The following is an 11479-nucleotide window of genomic DNA, read 5'->3' as shown; positions in this document are numbered from 1 at the left end:
TGGCTGATCACAGATGTGGACAAAGTCAAAAGTTTGACCAGTCGCAATAGAGCGCTGATGAAACGCATTCTCTTCAAGACGAATACGCTCGGCCATGCGGATATTGAGAAGAACATTGAGACCAAAAAGTACACGTACTTGACGGAGCTCTTTATTGATTTCCTCGACTTGCATCTAACATATTTTGACGCTCAAAATCTGGCATCACTGGCCCAGAGACCACAAATTCCCCGGCCTGGGTGGCGGCCGCCGCCTCCAGATAATTGTATTTCAATTTAAACAAATACTTCCGGCATGGCCATAGCACTCTGCTAAAGAATGCCATGTTTTTTGGTGCCGGTGTGACCCATCGATCAGCGTGAATTTTGATATGATAGGGGTGTGGGAGCGCTCCAAGATGTTCGAAAGACCATCGATACGGGCGTAGTCGATACCGTTTACACAAAAGACGTTAAATTTCTAATGGAACGAAGAGAGCATCACTTAAAAAAATACTTATTCTCATACTAAAAATTTACAACGTACAAATACTACGGGCAAACTGAAGATATAATAGATATAAGAACAATTATTAGAAAAATAATTATAAGAGGAAAACGAATTGGTCCGAGAGCGCTTGGCGCTGGCCTTCTATATATAGGAAAAGAAGCAGTCGGCGACGCAACCGCGTCAAAATGGCTGAGCCTCTGCTTTGCCGCAATGTATGTATATGTGTGTGTGTATGGGAATGGGCAACACCACCGCAACACGCCGACGGCAACCACCGCAACACGCCGACGGCAACCACCTCAACACGCCGACGGCAACCCCCGCAACATGCCAACCAACATGACCGAAAACCTCCATCTTAGCGTGCAAAATTCCTTATAAATTGTACACGATAAGAATAAATAAAAATAACTAGGAATAAATTCTTATATAGTAGAAGAGATAGCATTGGGTCCGAACAGTCAAAAAAAAATTTGAGGACTGATGAGAAGCAGCTGACGTCGTCCTATTTATAAGCTAAGCAGCCCGCAGTCGACGTCCTCTGCCGCTACCATAATCCGCTGTTTTTAAGTGCGCAGCTGCGCCCGTCGCCTCAGAAACAGTGCTGCCAGAATTTCAGAGTCATTTAAGCTAGATTAGAAAAAAAACGTTGAAACTGGATACAATCGAAAGAAATAAGCTAAAAATATGGCTTAATTTTAATTTTTACCCCAAATATAACATTATAAATTTTATCACAATCTGCCCTCATGCTACCAATATCGGTAAACTGAAAATATTCAACAAATGTCCACAACATCATCGGTTTTTGCTGGTCAGAGCTGCTGGTCTCTACTCTGCGCGCACACAAAAACTTTAAAGTACGTGAATGCATGTGTATGTGAGAGCGGCAGCAATGGCCGTTGCTGCGTCGTGAATATATGCACACATTAGAGATGGGCAAGGTCACGATATTTTTCGACACGACCCAACACGGTACGAAAATAAACGCGGTCCTTGCCGCGGCCCCACATTTATACCCGATATTCAGTCAGTATGTACAAATGTGAGCTTATGATTTATGTTACCTATACAATATATTGTATGTCTTTTGGTATCGCTGCTTGCGAAAAAAACCTTTAATAATAATCGGTCGAACCGTTTGGGAGATTTGTACATATATGCTAGATTTGATCTGTTTCCATATTTCTTTGCAATTTTTTGTTTAAATCTATCTTTCTCTCTATTTTCACACCAACACCAGAGCACACACACTGCACGAGGAAGAGTGTGTGAGAGAGAGAGAGAATGAGTAAGCGAATAGGCTTTGCGTTTCCACTGCATTTTCAATTGTTTCTTATGGCTATACTATTGATCAGATCTGATACAGATTCGTCAAGCTGCTAGATTTTGTAGATCCTTTGTAGGGGCGGAAAGGGGAGTGAAATTTGAAACAAACTGGACAACACTAGGAGTCAAACAAGACTAACGGACGGGTGAGCAGACGGCCGAACAGACAGAAATATCTATATCGTCGCTGCTATTTATCTGATCAAGAATATGTATGTTTTTTATGGGGAAACGCTTCCTTCTACACGTTAAACACATCCATTTTCACCACAAATCTCTTTTCGAGAATCGGGTTTAATGACCATACCTGCCTCGCAGGTCTGTACTCGCAGATTAGCTATTATTGGAATCTGTCGACCTAAAAAAAATTTGAATAAAATGAATGAATAAAAATGGCATATTTTATTGATTTTTTAAGAAAGTTTCTTTTTATTCATCCGCCGAATAAAAACGACTTCTCTGTATAAAAAAAAACACTTCAACATATTTCGTTCTAACAGAAAATGAATCGACGGTCAAGATCAGAAATTGAAGCAAAATAAGAACAAACAATTAATAATGATTTAATAATATGGGCTAAATTTATCGTACAATTGGAAGGTTTCTATTTATTCTTCAATTTTTCTTTCTCTCTTTGTTTTCTTATAGTTTTACTTAAACATTGCTCTCCCCTACAATCATTCTCTAAATGTCTATCTGTACCTCTCTAACGTGTCTTCTACAAACGAAGACAATTCACAAGAAAGTTATCTAAACACTTTTTTTAAGTTTTCCTTTCTTTTGTTGCTGTGGTTGCTGGAGTATGTGCAGAAATAGTTTGGAAATAATCAAATTCACTTTGTGGAAACTCTATGGAACTCATGGACTGTTTTCGTTTTGTTGTAGTTACTTTTTTCTTGAATTAACACTAACAATCTCTCGAAAAACGAAAAAAAAATAATGATAATATTTCGCTTCTAGCTCTTGCTTAAGCCGGTTGTGTTTTTTTCTTGCTCCCGCATTCTCCGCCCTTTGCCTAAATATCATACAACATTGTTGTGTCTTTGTTTTGATTTATTATCGCATCTCTTTAATTTGATTCTACTTTGTGTTAACCACCAGTGTTTTGTTTGTAAACAAGTGTTTAATATAAATTCAATATTGCAACGTAACACATCGGACTCGTGCAGGCAATTTGTTATTGTTTTTTGCCCAGTCTGCTTTTCGTTATCGCTTCTTCGGTGTGCACTGTTCTCGCGCATCAGCGTTTGCATCGCCCACACTCTTTCGTGAGCATAAGCGGGCTGCTCGCATTGTTGCTCTCACTCTCTCTGGATTGCCTATACTCTCCCTCTCTGTGGACTTTTCTTTTGTGTCTCTGCTTTGGTGAGTTTACTGCTCGTTTTCTGCACTTCGTTGGATCATCTGCTTTGAATTATTGCCGCTGCAGCTGATTGTCTGGCTCGCTCTGCTGTCTGCTCTCCTACTTTACCTGCGATCTCACTCCGTTCTCTTATTATTCGTGCACAGTGATTCTACTGCTGTCAATAATGGCAATCGTTTGTAGTGCAAAGAAATGTGAATTCGGTGGTGTTATCATTGGTGATTCATTTCTTAGCTGCTGGCTGTGCGACAATTTTGCCCACATAAAATGTGCTGGTGGTGGAAATTTTGGCCGGCTGAATGATCTGATCTCGAAACGCATGGGCCTGTCTTGGTCATGTCTGGCTTGTCGGGAGATTGAGGCCGAAATGCGCACATTTATGAGACAGACTCGAACTGGGTTTCTGGATGTCCGGAAACAATTTGTGGCTCTCAACGAGAAATTTCTTGCCCTTGAATCACAGTTTCTTGGGCTCAAACTCTTGAGCGAATCGCCTAGACGGAAAATTCCGCATAATGATACCAATCTCTTGCAACCTAATCCGATTGGTACGCCTGCCTCCCACCTTCATCCATCGGAAGCATTTCCGTGTAGCCATGCCACGCCGTTGTCTGTAAATCGGCCAACGGTGGCTACGGAGTTCTTTACACCGAGCAATGTGCTTCCTTCGAGCACCCAACTCCCCAACAGCATCAATCCCATCCCTGCAGTTTCTGTGGCCGTCACTTCTGACGCGGTTGCTGACGACGTCTTGCCAATTCCTGCTCCAATTCCTGCTCCAATTCCTGCTCCAATTCCTACTCCAATTCCTGCTACAGCCATTGCTGCCAATTCCTCTGCCCTTGTACCGAGATCTCTTTTAGGAGTGGCTCCACCATCTCGATCTCGCTCGGGACTTCAACTTAAAGCAGTGGTCCCTCGGAAAGCAATATTTGTTTCTCGTCTTATTCCTGAGGCTACAACGGAGGATGTTAAACAACATCTTGCCGCTAAACTTAACACTTCGCCTGTTGATATAGTTGTGACTAAATTTACATTTAAACATAAGCGCAACATATCATCCTTTAAAATTCTTCTCCCTGATTCTTTACTATCCTGTTCTCTAGAACCGTCAATATGGCCTGAGCATACAATTGTGCATGAGTTCCTTCTCAAAGATTCGAACTCGAATCCAAGAATTACCGAACATGCTCCAAAAAACTGGTGTACTATTTTTCCATGCACTATCAGAACGTTTGCAGTTTGCTGGGAAAATTGCGTCAAATTCATACTAATAGCGCGTCCTTTGATTTCGATTCCATCGCGTTTACCGAAACCTGGCTTAACTCCTCTGTCAATGATCACGAAATTTTCATTGATAGTTACACTATTTATAGAATGGACCACCCATCTTTTGCAGGTGGGGTTCTGATTGCAGTTAAATCTGTTTTCTCATCTGAGTTATTCGCATTCAATAACATTCATGGAATTGAATTTGTTGCAGTCAAAGTTCGTGTTGGCTCCGCATTTTTCTATTCAACCTGCTCTTACATTCCTCCCAGGTCTGATGCTGAGCTTTACTTACACCACCTTTCAGCAATTAATAATGTTGTTTCTACATTAGGGTGCAATGATCGAGTTATTGTCATGGGGGACTTTAACCTCCCATTTCTTTCTTGGCAGCCTTGTAATGACGCTAACCTGTTGTTTCCCAATTGCCATAATGACTTTATCAATGGGCTAACGGATATTTCCCTTGTCCAAATTAATGCCGTTAAAAACATTAGGGACAGACTTCTGACCTCGTTTTTGTTAACGATGGTTCTCTTGCTACTGTATCTAGAGCAAGCCCAATATCCCTCCCTGAAGATCCTTACCATCCAACTTTGTTGATATCACTGGAGTGTACACAACCTGGAGGTGCTGACAGTTCCATGGCTCCTTGTCACATAAAGTGTTTTCGCAAAACAAACTTTATTGATTTAGATCTACATCTCTCGCGTGTTGATTGGTCGTTTCTTTATTCATTACCGAATAAATAGTTCTATTTACTCCGCCCTTAATACGTTTGTTCCAGATATCACTGTACCTGTATCGTCCAAGCCTCCCTGGTTCTCCAAGTATTTGTCATACTTAAAAAATAATAAATCCCGGCTCTATAAAAAGTACCAGAAGTCGGGCTCCACGTTGGCCTTAGCTCTATACTCCTCCGCTCGCTCTCTGTTCCTTGCCGTCAATATTCAGTGTTATAATCATTACCTTTCACAATGTAGTAGTAACTTTCGTAGTGATCCTAAAAAATTATATTCGTTCGTTAATTCTAAGCGCAAGTCAAACGTTTTTCCTCCGTCCCTTCATTACCAGAACAAAACAGAAGCTTCTGCTGTTGGTATTGCAAATTTATTCGCTAACTTTTTCCAAACAACGTACTCGTCTCATATTTACAACGCATCCACTCCGTATCCGTACCAGCTACCTCAAGCTAACAGCATTTTTCTGCCCTTTTTCGAGGAAAGCGTTGTTCTGGAAGGTTTGTCATCTATGGACATATCGTTTTCTGCGGGTCCAGATAAGGTACCAAGTTGCATCTTAAAACACTGTGCCCAGTCCCTTTGCAAACCCTTGACCTTTCTCTTCAACCTCTCCTTGGAACAGTCTTGTCTCCCAGTAATTTGGAATGAGTCCTACATCATTCCGCTTCACAAAAAAGGTTCAAGATCAAACATTGAAAACTATCGTGGTATCGCAAAGCTTTCCACCATCCCGAAGCTTCTTGAGTTCCTGGTCACCCGGCAACTGCAACATCTTTGTTGCAGCTTGATATCTCCGTCGCAACACGGTTTTTTCAGACATCGTTCAACATCGACTAACCTTCTTGAGTTTTCTAACCTAATCCACCGGGGTTTTCAAATTGGTTTGCAGACGGATGTAGTTTTTACGGACTTCAGCAAGGCATTCGATTCTGTGAACCATGCTCTGCTTATTCAAAAGCTCTCTTTATTAGGGTTCCCAACGAATCTTCTAGATTGGATTTTGTCCTATCTCTCTAACCGTACTCAACGTGTTTTGTTTTCTAACGTGTTGTCAAATACTGTTAATGTTACTTCAGGTGTGCCACAGGGAAGTCATCTGGGCCCGCTTCTGTTTATTTTATTTGTGAACGACCTTCCTCAAGTTATAACATACTCTACCACACTAATGTATGCTGATGATGTCAAAATCTGTCTTTCTTACTCTGATTGGTATTTGCACACACGCCTTCAACTTGATCTAAGTGAACTACTATTGTGGTGTTCAACTAATCTTCTTTTTCTGAACCTTTCCAAATGCAAACTTATGACATTTTACCGTCGCGCTCCTCATTTTGTCTCATATGTTCTAGGAAATCATGTCCTTGAGCGAATTTCGAGTTCAAATGACCTCGGAGTCCTTTTTGATCATAAGATGTGTTTCAACACCCATATAGCTGCAACTGTAAATAAAGCTAAGGGTGTTTTAGCGTTCATCAAGCGTTGGTCCAAGGAGTTTGACGACCCGTACGTTACGAAACAACTGTACATCTCGTTAGTACGTCCTATATTGCAGTATTGTTCTTGTGTGTGGAGCCCGCAGTATAAAGAGCAGCAGGCTGTTATTGAATCCGTGCAAAAGCAATTTTTAATTTTTGCCCTTCGGAACTTTAACTGGGACTCGGGTAGAATCTTGCCACCCTACCGGTCTAGGCTAAATCTTATTGACCTGCCGTCGTTGCACCATCGCAGAATATGCAATGGCGTAATGTTCGTGCACAAGCTCCTTCTTGGGACTGTTGACTCCCAAACTCTCTTGGGTCAGATTGACTTGGCCGTTCCATCCAGACCTACCCGTACTTTTAGGCCTATCCGTCTACCCATATGTAGGTCTAATTATGCTGATCATGAACCTTTTAGCGTTTTATGCCATAATTATAACTCCCTCTGTCAAACCCTATCCCCTGAACTGTCTCTTAAACTAATTGCATGCAATATTTATAATCATTTAAATTTAGCTAACTTTGAACTTATCTTTTTCCGCCTTTAGTAACTAAGTACCATTATTAACAGATAATTTGTTAATTTAATAAATAAATACATAACCGAAAATGATATATATCTCTACTCGTAAATAGTTGGGAAACTTAATACTTTGCTCCCTACAGGATGAAATGGGGGGATTGTTGCTGGTGTTGTTTCAGTTGGAGTTGTTGGTCTGGACTGGAGCCCAGTCTTTGCATTTAGTCATCGCCGTTGCTCAATTTAGAGATTCCGTTGAATAATTCTGGCCAACTAAAACCCTTAGTTCTGCCCACATCATTTTAGGCCATGGATGAATAAATTTTCTACAAGATTGGCCAGTTTTTAGTCCTGGCTTTTTTTTCGACTTAAGCAATGCTTAAACAAAATAGTTAAATAGATGACCGATTCCGTCAATTGGAACTGGGTGTTCCTGATAACGACATGACAACAGCCAAACCGAAATTCGCGACACCTAGTTTGGATGGCACAACAATTAGCTTTTTCATGACGCAGTTCGAGATGTCAGCGTTGAAGAATATTTGGATGGAAGCTGACCGTGCGTCCGCTTTGGAGATTTCCTGGAATGGTCTTGCTACTGAGATGCTACATTCGGTTCCCGACGCAGATGAATTGAATTATTGAATTGCCCTGGAGCGTCGATATGGTGGTGACCAGATGCAGGAAGTTCATCGCTTTGAGCTAAAGGGCAGGGTACAACGTTACGGGGAGTCGCTTCAAGATTTCGCGACAGACATAGAGCAACTCTCACAACCGACTTTTTGAACAGAAGAAAAGAGGCCCTACGGACGGTCGAAGACGAGTTGGAGCGACTGCAACAGCAGGTGTTAGACTCCGAGGAAGAAGGCAGCATACAGTTCACCAAGTTGGAGGAGAATATCGCTGAGCTGAATGTGCAGACAAGAAAAACTGCAGCAGCTCTCGTCTGCAGCCAGGCGGAAGTGGAATCGAAGAAAAGACAGCTGGAAAGTACAAAGGCGGCATTGGTGGAAATAAATAAGAATTTTGAGTAGTCTTCTCAGCTGGAGGAAAGTCTCCAGCAAAATTCAGAGCAGCTCAAATCCGAGCTGCAGGCAGAACGATCCTTTACATGAAGACAACCAAATTCTCAATCCGAAACTCGAACAGTAAAAACGTAACAATATTTTAAAATATATCTTCCTTCGCAGAGGATTTATGTAGCTCATTAACGCATGAGTTAACAAATGAAATACAGCTTATTTATAAAATTTATAAAAAAAATCTGCCACTGTAATATAATCAGTTACGGCTTCATTTGCTTGGATATACTGAAGGATACATTTTCGCCGATCCTGATTCAGCGATCAGATCGTTACTAGCAGACCCCAATCCTGAGAACCCAATGACTCGACTGATGACGCTGGCAAGGATCCACCACCCCTCGCAATTGAACAAGAAAGAGCTTAGTTGCTTGCTTCGCTACTCATGGTCCAAGCATCAGAGTTGGCTGATCACAGATGTGGACAAAGTCAAAAGTTTGACCAGTCGCAATAGAGCGCTGATGAAACGCATTCTCTTCAAGACGAATACGCTCGGCCATGCGGATATTGAGAAGAACATTGAGACCAAAATGTACACGTACTTGACGGAGCTCTTTATTGATTTCCTCGACTTGCATCTAACATATTTTGACGCTCAAAATCTGGCATCACTGGCCCAGAGACCACAAATTCCCCGGCCTGGGTGGCGGCCGCCGCCTCCAGATAATTGTATTTCAATTTAAACAAATACTTCCGGCATGGCCATAGCACTCTGCTAAAGAATGCCATGTTTTTTGGTGCCGGTGTGACCCATCGATCAGCGTGAATTTTGATATGATAGGGGTGTGGGAGCGCTCCAAGATGTTCGAAAGACCATCGATACGGGCGTAGTCGATACCGTTTACACAAAAGACGTTAAATTTCTAATGGAACGAAGAGAGCATCACTTAAAAAAATACTTATTCTCATACTCATACTTAATCAAAAATGTACAACGTACAAATACTACGGGCAAACTGAAGAAGATTCAGTTTAGTCAATAGATATAAGAACAATTATTAGAAAAATAACTATAAGAGGAAAAGGAATTGGTCCGAGAGCGCTTGGCGCCGGCCTTTTGAATATAGGAAAAGCAGGAGTATCCGCAACAGCAGGTGTTAGACTCCGAGAAATAAGGCAGCATACAGTTCACCAAGTTGGAGGAGAATATCGCTGAGCTGAATGTGCAGACAAGAAAAACTGCAGCAGCTCTCGTCTGCAGCCAGGCGGAAGTGGAATCGAAGAAAAGACAGCTGGAAAGTACAAAGGCGGCATTGGTGGAAATAAATAAGAATTTTGAGTAGTCTTCTCAGCTGGAGGAAAGTCTCCAGCAAAATTCAGAGCAGCTCAAATCCGAGCTGCAGGCAGAACGATCCTTTACATGAAGACAACCAAATTCTCAATCCGAAACTCGAACAGTAAAAACGTAACAATATTTTAAAATATATCTTCCTTCGCAGAGGATTTATGTAGCTCATTAACGCATGAGTTAACAAATGAAATACAGCTTATTTATAAAATTTATAACAAAAATCTGCCACTGTAATATAATCAGTTACGGCTTCATTTGCTTGGATATACTGAAGGATACATTTTCGCCGATCCTGATTCAGCGATCAGATCGTTACTAGCAGACCCCAATCCTGAGAACCCAATGACTCGACTGATGACGCTGGCAAGGATCCACCACCCCTCGCAATTGAACAAGAAAGAGCTTAGTTGCTTGCTTCGCTACTCATGGTCCAAGCATCAGAGTTGGCTGATCACAGATGTGCACAAAGTCAAAAGTTTGACCAGTCGCAATAGAGCGCTGATGAAACGCATTCTCTTCAAGACGAATACGCTCGGCCATGCGGATATTGAGAAGAACATTGAGACCAAAATGTACACGTACTTGACGGAGCTCTTTATTGATTTCCTCGACTTGCATCTAACATATTTTGACGCTCAAAATCTGGCATCACTGGCCCAGAGACCACAAATTCCCCGGCCTGGGTGGCGGCCGCCGCCTCCAGATAATTGTATTTCAATTTAAACAAATACTTCCGGCATGGCCATATCACTCTGCTAAAGAATGCCATGTTTTTTGGTGCCGGTGTGACCCATCGATCAGCGTGAATTTTGATATGATAGGGGTGTGGGAGCGCTCCAAGATGTTCGAAAGACCATCGATACGGGCGTAGTCGATACCGTTTACACAAAAGACGTTAAATTTCTAATGGAACGACGAGAGCATCACTTAAAAAAATACTTGTTCTCATACTCATACTTAATCAAAAATTTACAACGTACAAATACTACGGGCAAACTGAAGAAGATTCAGTTTAGTCAATAGATATAAGAACAATTATTAGAAAAATAATTATAAGAGGAAAAGGAATTGGTCCGAGAGCGCTTGGCGCCGGCCTTCTATATCTAGGAAAAGCAGCAGTCGGCGACGCAACCGCGTCAAAATGGCTGAGCCTCTGCTTTGCCGCAATGTATGTATATGTGTGTGTGTGTATGGGAATGGGCAACACCACCGCAACACGCCGACGGCAACCACCGCAACACGCCGACGGCAACCACCTCAACACGCCGACGGCAACCCCCGCAACATGCCAACCAACATGACCGAAAACCTCCATCTTAGCGTGCAAAATTCCTTATAAATTGTACACGATAAGAATAAATAAAAATAACTAGGAATAAATTCTTATATAGTAGAAGAGATAGCATTGGGTCCGAACAGTCAAAAAAAAATTTGAGGACTGATGAGAAGCAGCTGACGTCGTCCTATTTATAAGCAAAGCAGCCCGCAGTCGACGTCCTCTGCCGCTACCATAATCCGCTGTTTTTAAGTGCGCAGCTGCGCCCGTCGCCTCAGAAACAGTGCTGCCAGAATTTCAGAGTCATTTAAGCTAGATTAGAAAAAAAACGTTGAAACTGGCTACAATCGAAAGAAATAAGCTAAAAATATGGCTTAATTTTAATTTTTACCCCAAATATAACATTATAAATTTTATCACAATCTGCCCTCATGCTACCAATATCGGTAAACTGAAAATATTCAAAAAATGTCCACAACATCATCGGTTTTTGCTGGTCAGAGCTGCTGGTCTCTACTCTGCGCGCACACAAAAACTTTAAAGTACGTGAATGCATGTGTATGTGAGAGCGGCAGCAATGGCCGTTGCTGCGTCGTGAATATATGCACACATTAGAGATGGGCATGGTCACGATATTTT

The sequence above is a fragment of the Drosophila miranda genome, chromosome XL (assembly GCF_003369915.1).
Source record: "Drosophila miranda strain MSH22 chromosome XL, D.miranda_PacBio2.1, whole genome shotgun sequence".
NCBI classification, from domain to species: Eukaryota; Metazoa; Arthropoda; class Insecta; order Diptera; family Drosophilidae; genus Drosophila; species Drosophila miranda.
The sequence above is the reverse complement of the archived record's forward strand: the minus strand, read 5'-3'. Positions refer to the sequence as shown.